Raw genomic sequence first — 12588 nt, 5'->3', positions numbered from 1 at the left:
CCTGGCTTGAAACAGAAGTCTTTCAAACTGGAAGAAGAATCAGATAAAATTTAAATGGTCATGAATATAAATACATGCAAATATTTCATCCCTCCTTTCTTCCCTCATGAAAAGGGAAAGAAGCTATTCTAAATTATTCTCTGCCAAAAAACCCTACTTGCTTTTGAAATAAGCATCCCTTCAAAGCAAAGGCTAGTTTGTCACAGAATGCCTTACAGATGATTTTATAGCTTAGAGGCAAGAAATATCCTGAAAAATATGAATACATTCATCTTCCTGCCAAAATTAAAGAACAGTGGAGACATGGTAGAACTTTCATTAAAAGTGCTTAGTCATTTGAGAAAATCTGGTTCAATTTATAAGTACAGATCTTCCAAAGATAAAAGACGGTAAGGCAAAGCCTCTCTTTTTTCCATTGGAGGTACTATATGCAATTTAAATTGTAATAAAGAGCAATCCTAACAACTGCCCCTCCAGGCCAGAAAATATGCCAGATGTATTTCAGTTTGATGACAGGATGATACTCATTGGGCCTGGTGTGTTACAGGAATTGCTAAATATTCAGTAAAACCTGTTTGTACAAAGTGTAATACATACGTTACACAGTATTTTTAAGCGACATACATACACTAGGGTTTCTATTATTCTGTAGTAGTTCTTGAACAGCAACTGAGTAAATTTCTTGTACACCTAACACTTGGTGGTAATTTTAAAAAAGAGTTACCGTACCACAGTACTGAATTTTGCTACAGTAATTTCAGCTTTTAACGCACAACATAGAATTTAATACAGAGAGTAAAATCTGTCCTGTTTTCATCAATGGTAGTCATTTTTAACACACTGTAGAACTTATCATTGATGACAGAGACAGGTTTGTTTGTTTGAAATAGTATGTCCTAAAGTCCAGGACCAATATTTTCAAACATAGGAATCTACATGGAAGTGGTCTGGCTTCCAAAAATGTGGGTCATGCAGAGCCTTTACTTAACGTTCCTTGTTTTCAGATCCCTTTAACCTTAACAGTAGTTTTGTACAGTGAACACTCCAGAAAATTAGTCTTTTTATGTTATGTCATGTATATGTCCTAATATATTTAGGCACCCACATTTGGAAATACTTACCCAATCTCAATTTCATCTTGAAGTGAGAACTAGTAAATCATGATCTGTTGAACATAAAGGAGATATATATTCAGTACATTTTTAGACTGTATTTTTTGAGATTTACCTCAAGATAACTAATATACTAGTTTCATGACAGTATTATGCCAGGTCCGCCTTCTAGATTAATAATTAAAAAACCCTATAATCAAAGCTTGCCTGATGGAATGTTAGATTCAAGCATCCATCCTGGGAAGCATACGCCCGACATTTATTACATTAGAAAGTAAATTATTTAGTTAGGGAGAAGAGCAGACAGGGAAAACATACATCACCTGTTTGAGCATGTTTGAGAAGCTTGCAAAGAAACGATAATAAGGAAAAGAAGCATTACATAAACCTAGGCTATTATCAGCTCCTTTACTGCTTCAGTTTTTCAAAAGTTTTCTCTGTAAGGGCAGTGATGAAGTGCAAGATCTTATATAAATATATTATTGCTTAAGTTCACAGGATTTAACCACTAGAATATTGTTGTCTGCGAATACTTTTATAGCATTTTAATGAGGCTGTATGAGTACTAATGCTTGGCTTTTGTTCTGAGTTGTTAATAATGTAAGAAAATCTGTACTAATTTTGTATTTTACTGTAAGAATAAGGGAAAAAAGATTATTTTGCATACCTGTTTGAAGACATTTGAGACATCTGTAGCACATACCTTAATTGAGTCGCACCATGTGAGTGGTGATAAACAAGAGGTGTATTAGCAAGAGTGTGGCCAGCAGGTCACGGGAGATGTTTCTTCCCTTCTATTTGGCAGTTGTGAAACCGGAGTGCTGTATTCAGTTCTGGACTCCCCTATACAAGAAATACATTGCCATAGCGGAGCAGATCCAGCCGAGGACCGCCAAGGTGATAAAAGGGTTGGGGCACATGAAGTACCAGGAGAAGCTGCGTGAGCAGGGTTAGGTCAGCCTTAAAAAGAGAAGGCAAGGGAAAGATTACCTTGCTGAACTCTAAAAGGAGGGTGTAGAAAAGATGAAGCCAGACTTCTCAGAGGTACACAGCAGAAGGCCTACAAACAACAGACACAAGCTGCAACATGGGAAATTCGAATTAGATAAGGGAAAAAAAATCTTCACACTGATGCCCCCAAGGAGATGAAGCTTGGCCTACATGACCTCCAGATGTTCATTATTCTATGAACTACATTTTGGTCATACAATAAGCATTTATCTAGTCACATAGCAGGAGGATGAAAACATCCAGCTCTTGAATGTCTCCAAGAGGCAATGTAGCCTTTCGGTGCTGACACTTTCAATACTATTGTGTTTATGTCTCCCCTGATAATATTGACTGAGTTTTGCAGATATTTTAATGTTGGCTTACAAGGCTATAAAATTATACATTAATATTATATATTACTACTATATATTATCACAATATATCATAGTCATGTGGTACACAGAGGATTTGACAGAAATGGGATACATTGATTAGGCATTACATGCTTGGGCCAATTGAAAGTGCAAGACCTGCTCTTTCAAGAAGCTGAACGTACACTTTACATTATAAAAGATTTTGAGTACAGTTATGAACCATCAAAGTAATTAATTTTAAGCAGTCAATGAGAATATTAACGTACTTTGTAAGTCATACATATACTTAAATGCCAGCATACTCTGTAGGCCACTGGTGAATGAGCATGACATAGTCCCATCCCACTCCCAACACTAAAAAAATCAGTCAGGATCCATCCGTACCACAGATTTGCAATGTAGCACAGGGATACTCAAGACAGCTCAGCATAATACCAGAAGGGCCTACCTGAAATAGGAGAGAGCTTCACATGATTACCTTCCTGCCAAAAACCTGTGGAATACATTATTCTGGATGGAACCTGTCTAAAAGCCGATCAATTCAAGCTATACTTGTGAGACTGTAATTTCCACTACAGCTTATGCAACTCAGAGAGGTTGTTTAGCATTAGCAGAGGTTGTTGCTTACCTTCGGGTCAACAGTAACCACACTTCCAGTTACTCTTTTTCTCCCAGTATGTACAGCCAAGCTGTTATACCACTCCAGCTGTAGAGATATGCCACCTTATGACTGATAGCCAGGATAAACCAAAACGGTTGCTACCAAGTTAGCATCCTGCAAGTCTGACACCGGATTCCACCTTGCATGTTACTCTCACCAAACTTTTCACTGTTGCAATAGAAGTAGATTTGAGTGTTTTATTAATTTTAATATGGAAATCTGCTGACAGAGTGAAAATTGTTTAGAGCAAAAGTTGGGTTTTCTTCCAAGTGATTATATTTTTGCTCTTATGCTCAAAACCATCAGCTGTTACCTCAGGAAGAAGGTAATTTTGTCAGTACAGTTCATTTCATATAATTAATTTAAAAAAAAAACAACAAACAATAATATCCCAAACAAAACCAAAAAACCACTCTTCTGGTAAAAGTTGTTACTCTTTTAAAGAAAGATTGCTGTTACAGATACTTTGGTATATTCTTCGTAGTGAAGGCAAAGCATGAAGTGAACGTTATAAACAAAATAAGTTTAAAGGGATGCTTCACGAATAGTCTATACTGTATTACTGTACACTAATAGTGAACTCCAAGATTAGATAATTCACAACAGTGAAGTTAAGAGTCAGAGTTATACAACAAGATTTTATCTGCTAAAATATAAGATACAGAAGAATCAAGAAAACATCATATCTCTGACATAACCACTCAAGAAAAATCCTATACAAAGATTCAACTCATTCTGGCAGGTGTACTTAGGATAGTTTACTTATGCTGTTTGGTAAGGTGAGTTATTTAAAAAATGTCGGGAATGTATGTTGCTGATAGAAGCTGCATCTCTGCCAATAAATTCTGCTTTCTTCTGCCCTGTGAACAAAGCTACTTTAATGTGGACTAACCCTTGCTGACCAATTCTAGCATGCCTTTTCACACTACAACCATTCCATCTTATTTACAGACTTTGGCATTTCCTTTATTCCCTGAGATTCACTTGTGTCTATAAGGTAATCAACAGTCACACTGATCCAAAACTTCCTGTAACTGAACCTGAAAAGTAGGTGTAAATTTGAAATACCTGATCTGTACTTAATGATAATTATCTTTTCACTCTTTAAAAAAACAAGGCATTTAAAGGTGGTACAGATCACGTAGATATGACTTCATAACATATCATAAATATTTGGCAACACTTAAATGCAAGTAGTACATATATAAGACGCAGAATAATTCTGAGCATTGCTTATGAAATAGTTTCTAAATTATGATTATCTGCAGGAAACGAGATTTTCCTGTGATAAAATGTTGTATCAAATAAAAAATATTCCCAAGGATCCAGAAAAACTGCAACTTTTTCCTAACTATTAATAATACCATATGTACAGTGCATCATTCACTGGAATTAAGACCATGGCTATTGCCATTTACTCTTTTGCAAGATAATATATTTCACTCATCACAGTTCCATTCCAGTCACAGAAACACACACTAGCAATTGGATCTTGTATTTCAAAATGAACAGAGACACAGGAAAACTGGCTTCTCCCTGTAAAACTTGAACCTATCACCTCAAAAAAGGCAATCGGTGCACTGCAAGATCCCAATCTGAATGAGGTCTCCTCTAGGGACAGTTGCTATCATATGCCTGTTCATGACCAAATGAAATGAAATCTTGGGGAAGTCCTTCATGAACACACAGCTCTAAGTACCATTAGTAAACAAATTCAAGCATCTACTTGAATCTGATGATCGAACTACCCTCATAAGCAGTAGGTGTTTTCTCCATTCCAGTCACAAGGCAGTATTACTCCAAAGCCAAACAATTCCTCTGCTCATATTATCACTTTCAACCTTCTCAAGCAACTATGGTCCACTATCAAATGTGTTTGCTCTATTAATTTAATATTAAGTTACACCCTGCTTTGATGACACGCACTAATGTGTAATAGTTGTCAAACTGGATCTGTTAAGTAGGTTACTAGGTGCAGTTGTCATCAGTTCCTTGATGGATTATCTTGTTAAGAAACCCATTATAAAATCACTTCTGATGGGGAATACAAATTATAGTCACAGAGAAAGGCCAAATTCTGGTCTCATTAGAGTAAATGGCATAGGATTTTTGCTGAGTGCATTCATATTTGTAATAAAAAATAAGGTCTAGAAGGTCGTCTGATCCAATGAAAAACCTAAGTGAGGGAAAAGCACCTACTGTTCATTGGCAAATGAAAAATTAGCTTGAGTATCTTTGGGTTTCAGACACAGGACATCTTCTAAGACTAGCTAAGCAGTTTCCTATTTCTAGGGACTTAATACCTTGACAAGTTGTCCCCTAAATCAATACTCCTGAATCACTCCATCATTTGTCAAGACTAGCCAAAAACCTAAAGCAAGTAAGAAATGATATGCAAAAATGGCAAAGTTATGGAGAAGAAACCTTTATTACTTGCCAATTAGGTTTATTTCTTATTGTTATACCATCAAGTACGATTTCAACAATCTATGCCCAGGTATGAAGAGCCTAATGAATGTGGCTGATAAACTATGTAATTTTCAGGGCAACTGGAGCAACATCAACTTTCACTGAACTCATAAATTGGCCCTTGAAAATTACGTCATATCAGATTGTAGTCTTCTACACGTTTCTGAGTACAAAATGGTCTGTTCCTAAGGAATTCTCAGTTCTATAGAAAAAGAGAAATTATGTAATGATACTGGTCACTTAAGTAACCCAATTTAATAAGTAAGTGAATAAATTCAGATATTTTCTGGAGCTTGTCTCTTAAAATGGTTTAGCTTTTACTGCAAAACTGTTTTAATTAACCATTTTATTAATTTTGGACTTTTTGAAGTCGATCACTATGCTACATTGTCCCAAGTTAATAAATGGTTAAAATCTGTTTCCTCTAACTCAGCATTTTCATGGGAAATAAACATTTTCTGATTAAATAAATATATTCTGATAGTGCCCAAAGACTTAAAGTGGGTTGCCTGAAAAAGAAGACAGAAAGAACTAAGCTAGGGGTCTCTTTCACACAAGAAATACTCTATATTGGATTGAATCAAAACTTACAAAGTTTCTCCTCTTTCCCATTGACTGCTGAGAGAGACTTTCCTTTGGGAAAGAAAACAAGCAAAGAAAACAAATCCTGAACGGCAAAATTAGTGCTCCGACTTCACAGGAACACTTGCTCCTGGCATGGAGCTGGCAGATACTCCCTCAGTTAGCGTCTGAAGATCTGAGAGCCATGACACCTCTCCTGGCAATTCCCTATTATCAAGCAGTCACAGTAGAGAAACTAGCCCCTGTATTTTCAGTTCAGTTAGCACTTATTACAGGGTCCTCTCCATTCTTCCAATGATGAATGTCATGTATTTATCTTTATAGCTACCTATTTGTATAATAATGTGCATACATTTGTATTCTTTGTATATTGTCAAACTAATACTCGTCTGGATTTAGCTTTGCATTTTCATTTAATATGAAATTACCTGTAATTACTTTCTGTAATAAATTTTAATTTGGAGTACTGATGCAGATGAAGGCCTCTGGCAAGATCTGGCTCTTAAAACTGGCCTGAGCACCTTTCAAAAGCTATCTTGTGAGTTAGCATGGTTAGGCCTACTTTCAAACAGAATTCATATTACTTACACAGCTTTTTGATCACTGTTTCAAAGTCTTTGTCTTTGAAACCAAGTCGCAATGTCATCAGTAAAACTAGAGTGGGTTTCTTCTTGTGCTTTATGACCTCTTCTTCATTCAAGGATTTTGAATCTCGTGGTCACATACAAGGCAAAAGTTTTGGTGAAACAGTATCTCCTGGCTTAAATCAGTACAGGCATTCTCTCCTTCTCTTTTATCTATCTGATTTTATCTATCTAGCTGATCTAACAACATTAGCCATATTTAAAAGATTTATTTTAAAATATTTTAGTTATTTTTTGCACTTGATAAAATAAATAATACAGAATAGTATGCTACATGATAAGAAGGATTAATAAATCAAAATGAAATAAAGTTTCCTCTTTCTCTGATTAATTTAAAAATTCCCATTACCTGGGACTGGATCTACAGTATGAATATGAAAGTCATCTATCAGGTGTTTGCACTACAGACAACGAAAGTCAAAGTGCTGCTACAATATCTAACTGATCACGGAACAATTTAGGCTGTCCAGAAATAAAGGAATTGATAAGGTTATCTAGTAATCATTGATTTAAGAAACAGAGATTCTACTTACTTACCAAAGTGATGGACATTGCATAAAAATACAATGGGACATACATATCCATTTAAAAAGGGATTGATCGAGAGATTCAATTGCATATCTTCAACTATCATTGAAATCAGTGACAAAATTTACCTTGTTGACAGTGGGTATTATTTCCTTCTTCTTAAATTATTCTTTAAGAAATGAGATATTCTGACAGGGAGGATACTCACCAATGTTTTCCTTCCTGAATGTTAATGATTCAGTAATAGTTTAAACTCTTAAACTATTCAGTAATAGATGTATCATACTAAACAAATACCAAATTAAAAAAAACCCAACACCACCACCTTTTTGCTGCTTCCGTTGACAGAAGTCAACAGAGTAATCGAAAGTCTTAAATACTGTCATCTCACTTTGGTACATGCTTAAAAACTAGCAAAGGAGGGGGAATGGTCTGGTTTGCCCCCTGTAGTACCCAGTAGTGTTCAGCAGTACGCTGATTTCTTTGTAGTCTGTCTTTTCAAGGGCTATAAACACACAGCAGTTGCGTTTCACAGTGATTTATTTTCTGAAATAGTTGTTTTTGTGGCCTCGTAGCTCTCTTTGGCAAAGAAATTCCTCAAGTCTCTCTTAATTTTCCTCCTCTCAAGGAGTCTACCACGGCCTTGATCTCAGGTTGCTGCAGCTTGGGAGAGCCGAGCTCTCTCCAGCAACTCCGTCAATCCCCGTGAGGGAGCGTGTTTCACAGAAAGTGTAGCGTGTTGCTACAGGACACTGCCCGCTCTGCAAGTACCCACTTCTGCCCACCGAGACTCTCCCACTCCGGCAGTCATTGAACGCTTCCCTGCCTGGAGCAGGCTGGATTTGCTGTGGGACTGCCAGTTCCCAGTGAGTCACCCTCTCCTCCTTTCTTGCTCCTCAAGGAAAAAGGCAGATTGCTCCTCTCATTCCCTGTACCGTGGAACACACTCTTACTGGTGCTTCCTTACCACAAGCTCAACCTTAAATTTGGAGCGGTCTAACAAAGCTCTTACCTCCTCTGCTGGGAACCGGGGTTCCTACAGGCTGCCCGACAGGGGCGGGAGAGCGGGAGTAGCGACACGAACACGCCGTGTTTAGTTTGAACACTTACTGAAACCATCCCTTTCCCGGAGAGGCTGTCAGCATTCCTCTCACCAGCGGAGGACCACCACAGTTCCCGAGAGCCAGCTGGCCTGGGGGTGGTGGGCCCTCAGGGAACACTTCCCCACCTGTAAGAGACTGGAATGTCAAATAATTGTCTCAAAGCTTGCTTGTGTGTGCTTGCCTGTCGAAACTGCGAAACCCAGCGACACTGCAGCTCCCAAGGAAACTTGTGCAAACTTGCCGTAGCGGCAGACCGTTCCTTGGCTTATCAGGCACGGCCAAAACCGACCACTGTCCAGGCTGGGCTGTCAGCCCACCAAACACAGGTCCTGTTTACTACCGATAGTCACGCGAAGGCCGTGTGATAGGTGAGACCTGAAGCACATGAACGGTGCATGGGACGAATGTGCGTGCGCCTGACGTGATAGAAGACCGTGGAAACAAGCCGTGGCGCGTGCCCACCATCAAAGAACGGAAGAATGAGGACCAATGGGACGCCGCTGGATCCGGGATGACGACTATCCTTTGCCTATCGCTCTGGATGCTTGCTTAGTTTCCTTCTAATGTTTCCTGCCTTTACTATTGCTCCATTTCTCTGCACCTATTCAATAAAAACGTCTGGATTGGTGGCATTTGACCTCGTTTGTGTCTTAATCTCACCCTGGGTACCACAATGAACCTTCCCCGAGTCTCAGATAAGACTGGGTCGAAACATGAAGTGGGGTCACGGACAGGATACCCTGAAGGGAGAGAGCCGCACTTTTTGCTCTTTTGTCCATTTTGCCTTTAGCCTGTTTCACGTGCACGCCTCTCGGGGACGTTAGGGGTGCAACTTTGCACTCATGTGGTGCCTCCCTGAGACAACCACCCCGCTGGCTGGATATGAGCTATGATAACACTGTCTCTGCGGGCGGGCAGAGATGTGTTATATACTCTTTTAAAGAAACATAATGGATGCTCGTCAGTACTAACTATCAAATGGGCACAAAACAATGGGTATAATTTGTCAAAGGTTGTAGTCAAATTGGTGACCTGCAAAAGACAGCTAAGCCTGAGTCTGAAGAAAAAGACTCTGCTATTTGCGCCATGCTGGGCACCAGCCTAGTTGCAGCTGTAGAAGCAAAAGACCAACAAATAGTGCTGAGTCTCAAGTCGTACAGTCTCTACAAGCTCTTGTTCAATCTTTGCAAAAACAAGTAGATGACTTACAAGAGCAAATAAAACAAAAGGGATCTCGAACAAACTCCGCTCTCAAGAAACCGTTCCTGCTAGGCAAAAGTCGTAGCAGCTTTTCACCTCCATCTCATTTATGCCCTAGCGATAACGAAAAGGCAACTTTGGCTAAACCTCATAGTGTCACAGAATCACAGAATCACAGAATCACTAAGGTTGTAAAAGACCTGTAAGATCATCAAGTCCAACCATCAATCAACAAACACCACCATGCCCATTAAGCCATGTCCCACAATGCCTCGTCCACACGTTCCTTGAACACCTCCAGGGATGGTGACTCCACCACTTCCCTGGGCAGTTTATTCCAGTGTCTCACCACTCTCTCAGTAAAGAAATTTTTCCTAATATCAAGTCTAAACCTCCCCTGGTGCAACTCGAGGCCATTTCCTCTAGTCCTGTCACTCGTCACTTGGGAGAAGAGACCAACACCCACCTCTCTGCAACCTCCTTTCAGGTAATTGTAGAGAGCGATGAGGACTCCCCTCAGCCTCCTCCTCTAGTAAAAACACATCAAAAAAGCGTTATACCTTGTGGATCATGGTGTGGCAAACAGGTATCCCCTGGAATCTAATTAACAGATTGCCAACTGATAAACTTGAAAAATTAGTCGCAGTGTGGCCCAAAAATCCCAGCTTTTAGGGCTCAACTCCTAGTTATCAAACCAAAATATAAAGGGTTAACCAAGATTTCCTCGACCACTTTGTATAAGAATAGACGATGAATTGTCCCATCTTTTTAATAGTAACAACCGATTCTGGGTTCCCATAGCGAACTGAGAAAGTTTTTTCTTTTTTTTACAGGTAAACACTTTAAAGAATCGCGTCACAGACCGCAGCGAAAGGATCCTTGCATAAATTTTAACTTTTCATATCGTATTAAGGTTTACCGAATAATATGTTTAATATGTTTAACATGCCTTGTATATTATCGTGAAAATTGTTCTGGACAACCGTTTCCCTCATTCTTAGTCCCTGGGGGGGCTCCAGCTTTTCAAGTGTTAACAAAGAATGGGAAAATGAGTTTGTGACTTTAGGTTATTCCATGGCCTATACTTTTAATCTCACCAGTTGTTGGGTGTGTGGAGGACCATTTGGCCTGGAAAGCTGGTCATGGACCTCCGTCCCCATTTCTCCTGAATGGCTGGTAAGCAACTACAGTGAGGTCGAAAATGATACCTATTGGGAAGAAAGTGCACCACCACCCAGGCCAATACGATATCCAGCCCAAGGTCAATATTGTCTGAATCGAACTCAGGAAGGTGGTATCTTTTTAGGAATCAGCAAGTGCAATTGGACTTACACTTATGGGAATCATTGTCTTATTGATGGCTGTGTACCTATCAACTGGTCTCAAGCCAACCTAGTGTCACCATTCCTTGTCAGTGGAGAAAAGGAGTACTGCCTCTTGTTTAACACAAGCAACAGCTCTTTTGTACCCCATGGGACAGGGTGGGCTTGGGTAAATGAAACCGGACATCGGAAACTATTTTCTTCCTTTTGGTCTCCAGACGATAAAACAAAAATTTATATAGCCAACAACACAGACAATTCTGCGTTGACTTATAATGTTAGTATTAAATGTAACTGGAAAAATAATACTGGTGCCTGGTCCTGTGAACTCGCAGATCTAGACCGAAATAAAACTAAACAATTATACCACCCTCTAGGAACAGATAACACAACATACTTCCAGTTACCCCAGACATCTCCAGGCCCGTTTGAAAATGGCAGCCGAGCCTTAAAAGGCCACTACTGGGTGTGTGGTCAGCATGCATACAAACTGTTACCAGTAAATTGGACTGGAGTATGCTATGTTGGGGTGATTCATCCCTTGTTTTTTCTACTCCCTGGGGATAATGACAAAGATCTGGGCGTCAGGCTATACGATGATCTTACACGAAGTAAGCGATCCATTAATACTGCTATAACGGGTGGTAGCGGCCAAACATGGGGGAAGAATGACTGGCCCCCTCAATGGATCATCCAACACTATGGGCCAGCCACCTGGAACCCCAATGAAGTGATTAGCGATGCTCGAGAACCTGTTTATAATCTGAATCACATTATTCGGTTATAAGCTGTTTTAGAAATTATTACCAGTGAGACTGCTCCTGCCCCGGACCTATTGGCAGACCAGGCCACGCAAATGCAAATGGCAATTTTGCAATACCACATGGTTCTCGACTACCCACTAGCTGAAGAAGGAGGTGTTTGTGGTAAATTAAATGATTCAAATTGCTGTTTGAAAATTGATGATAATGGTCAGGTTGTTAAACAGATAACTTGTGGAATAAGAAAATTAGCCCATGTCCCTGTTCAAACCTGGAAAGGTTGGGAATTTGATCCCTTCTCATGGCTTCCAGGTGCTCCATGGGTCAAGCTTATCTTGTTTTATATGTTGTGTGGCATAGCAATATTCTTGTTTTTACCATGTATCATTCCATGTTTAATACAATTAATTCAGGGTGTTGTGACCAATATGCAGTTTGTAGCAGCCACATCACCAGATGGTGCTAAATATATCCGTGCAGTATACCAGCCGAAACCTTCAGTTGTAAAAACTGTATAAAACAAATGCTCTTTTCCTACTTCACTGTTCTCTCCCTCTATCACCACCTTGGACCATGAAGACAGCAACAGCAACCTTTGAGCCACGGGGTGGTGTAGGAGACTGGAATGTCAAATAATTGTCTCAAAGCTTGCTTGTGTGTGCTTGCCTGATGAAACACCGTGGAATTGCGAAACCCAGCGACACTGCAGCTCCCAAGGAAACTTGTGCAAACTTGCCGTAGCGGCAGACTGTTCCTTGGCTTATCAGGCACGGCCAAAACCGACCACTGTCCAGGCTGGGCTGTCAGCCCACCAAACACAGGTCCTGTTTACTACCGATAGT

This window comes from Gavia stellata, chromosome 1 (genome assembly GCF_030936135.1).
Source record: "Gavia stellata isolate bGavSte3 chromosome 1, bGavSte3.hap2, whole genome shotgun sequence".
Taxonomy (NCBI): domain Eukaryota; kingdom Metazoa; phylum Chordata; class Aves; order Gaviiformes; family Gaviidae; genus Gavia; species Gavia stellata.
Note: the sequence above shows the minus strand (reverse complement) of the source record.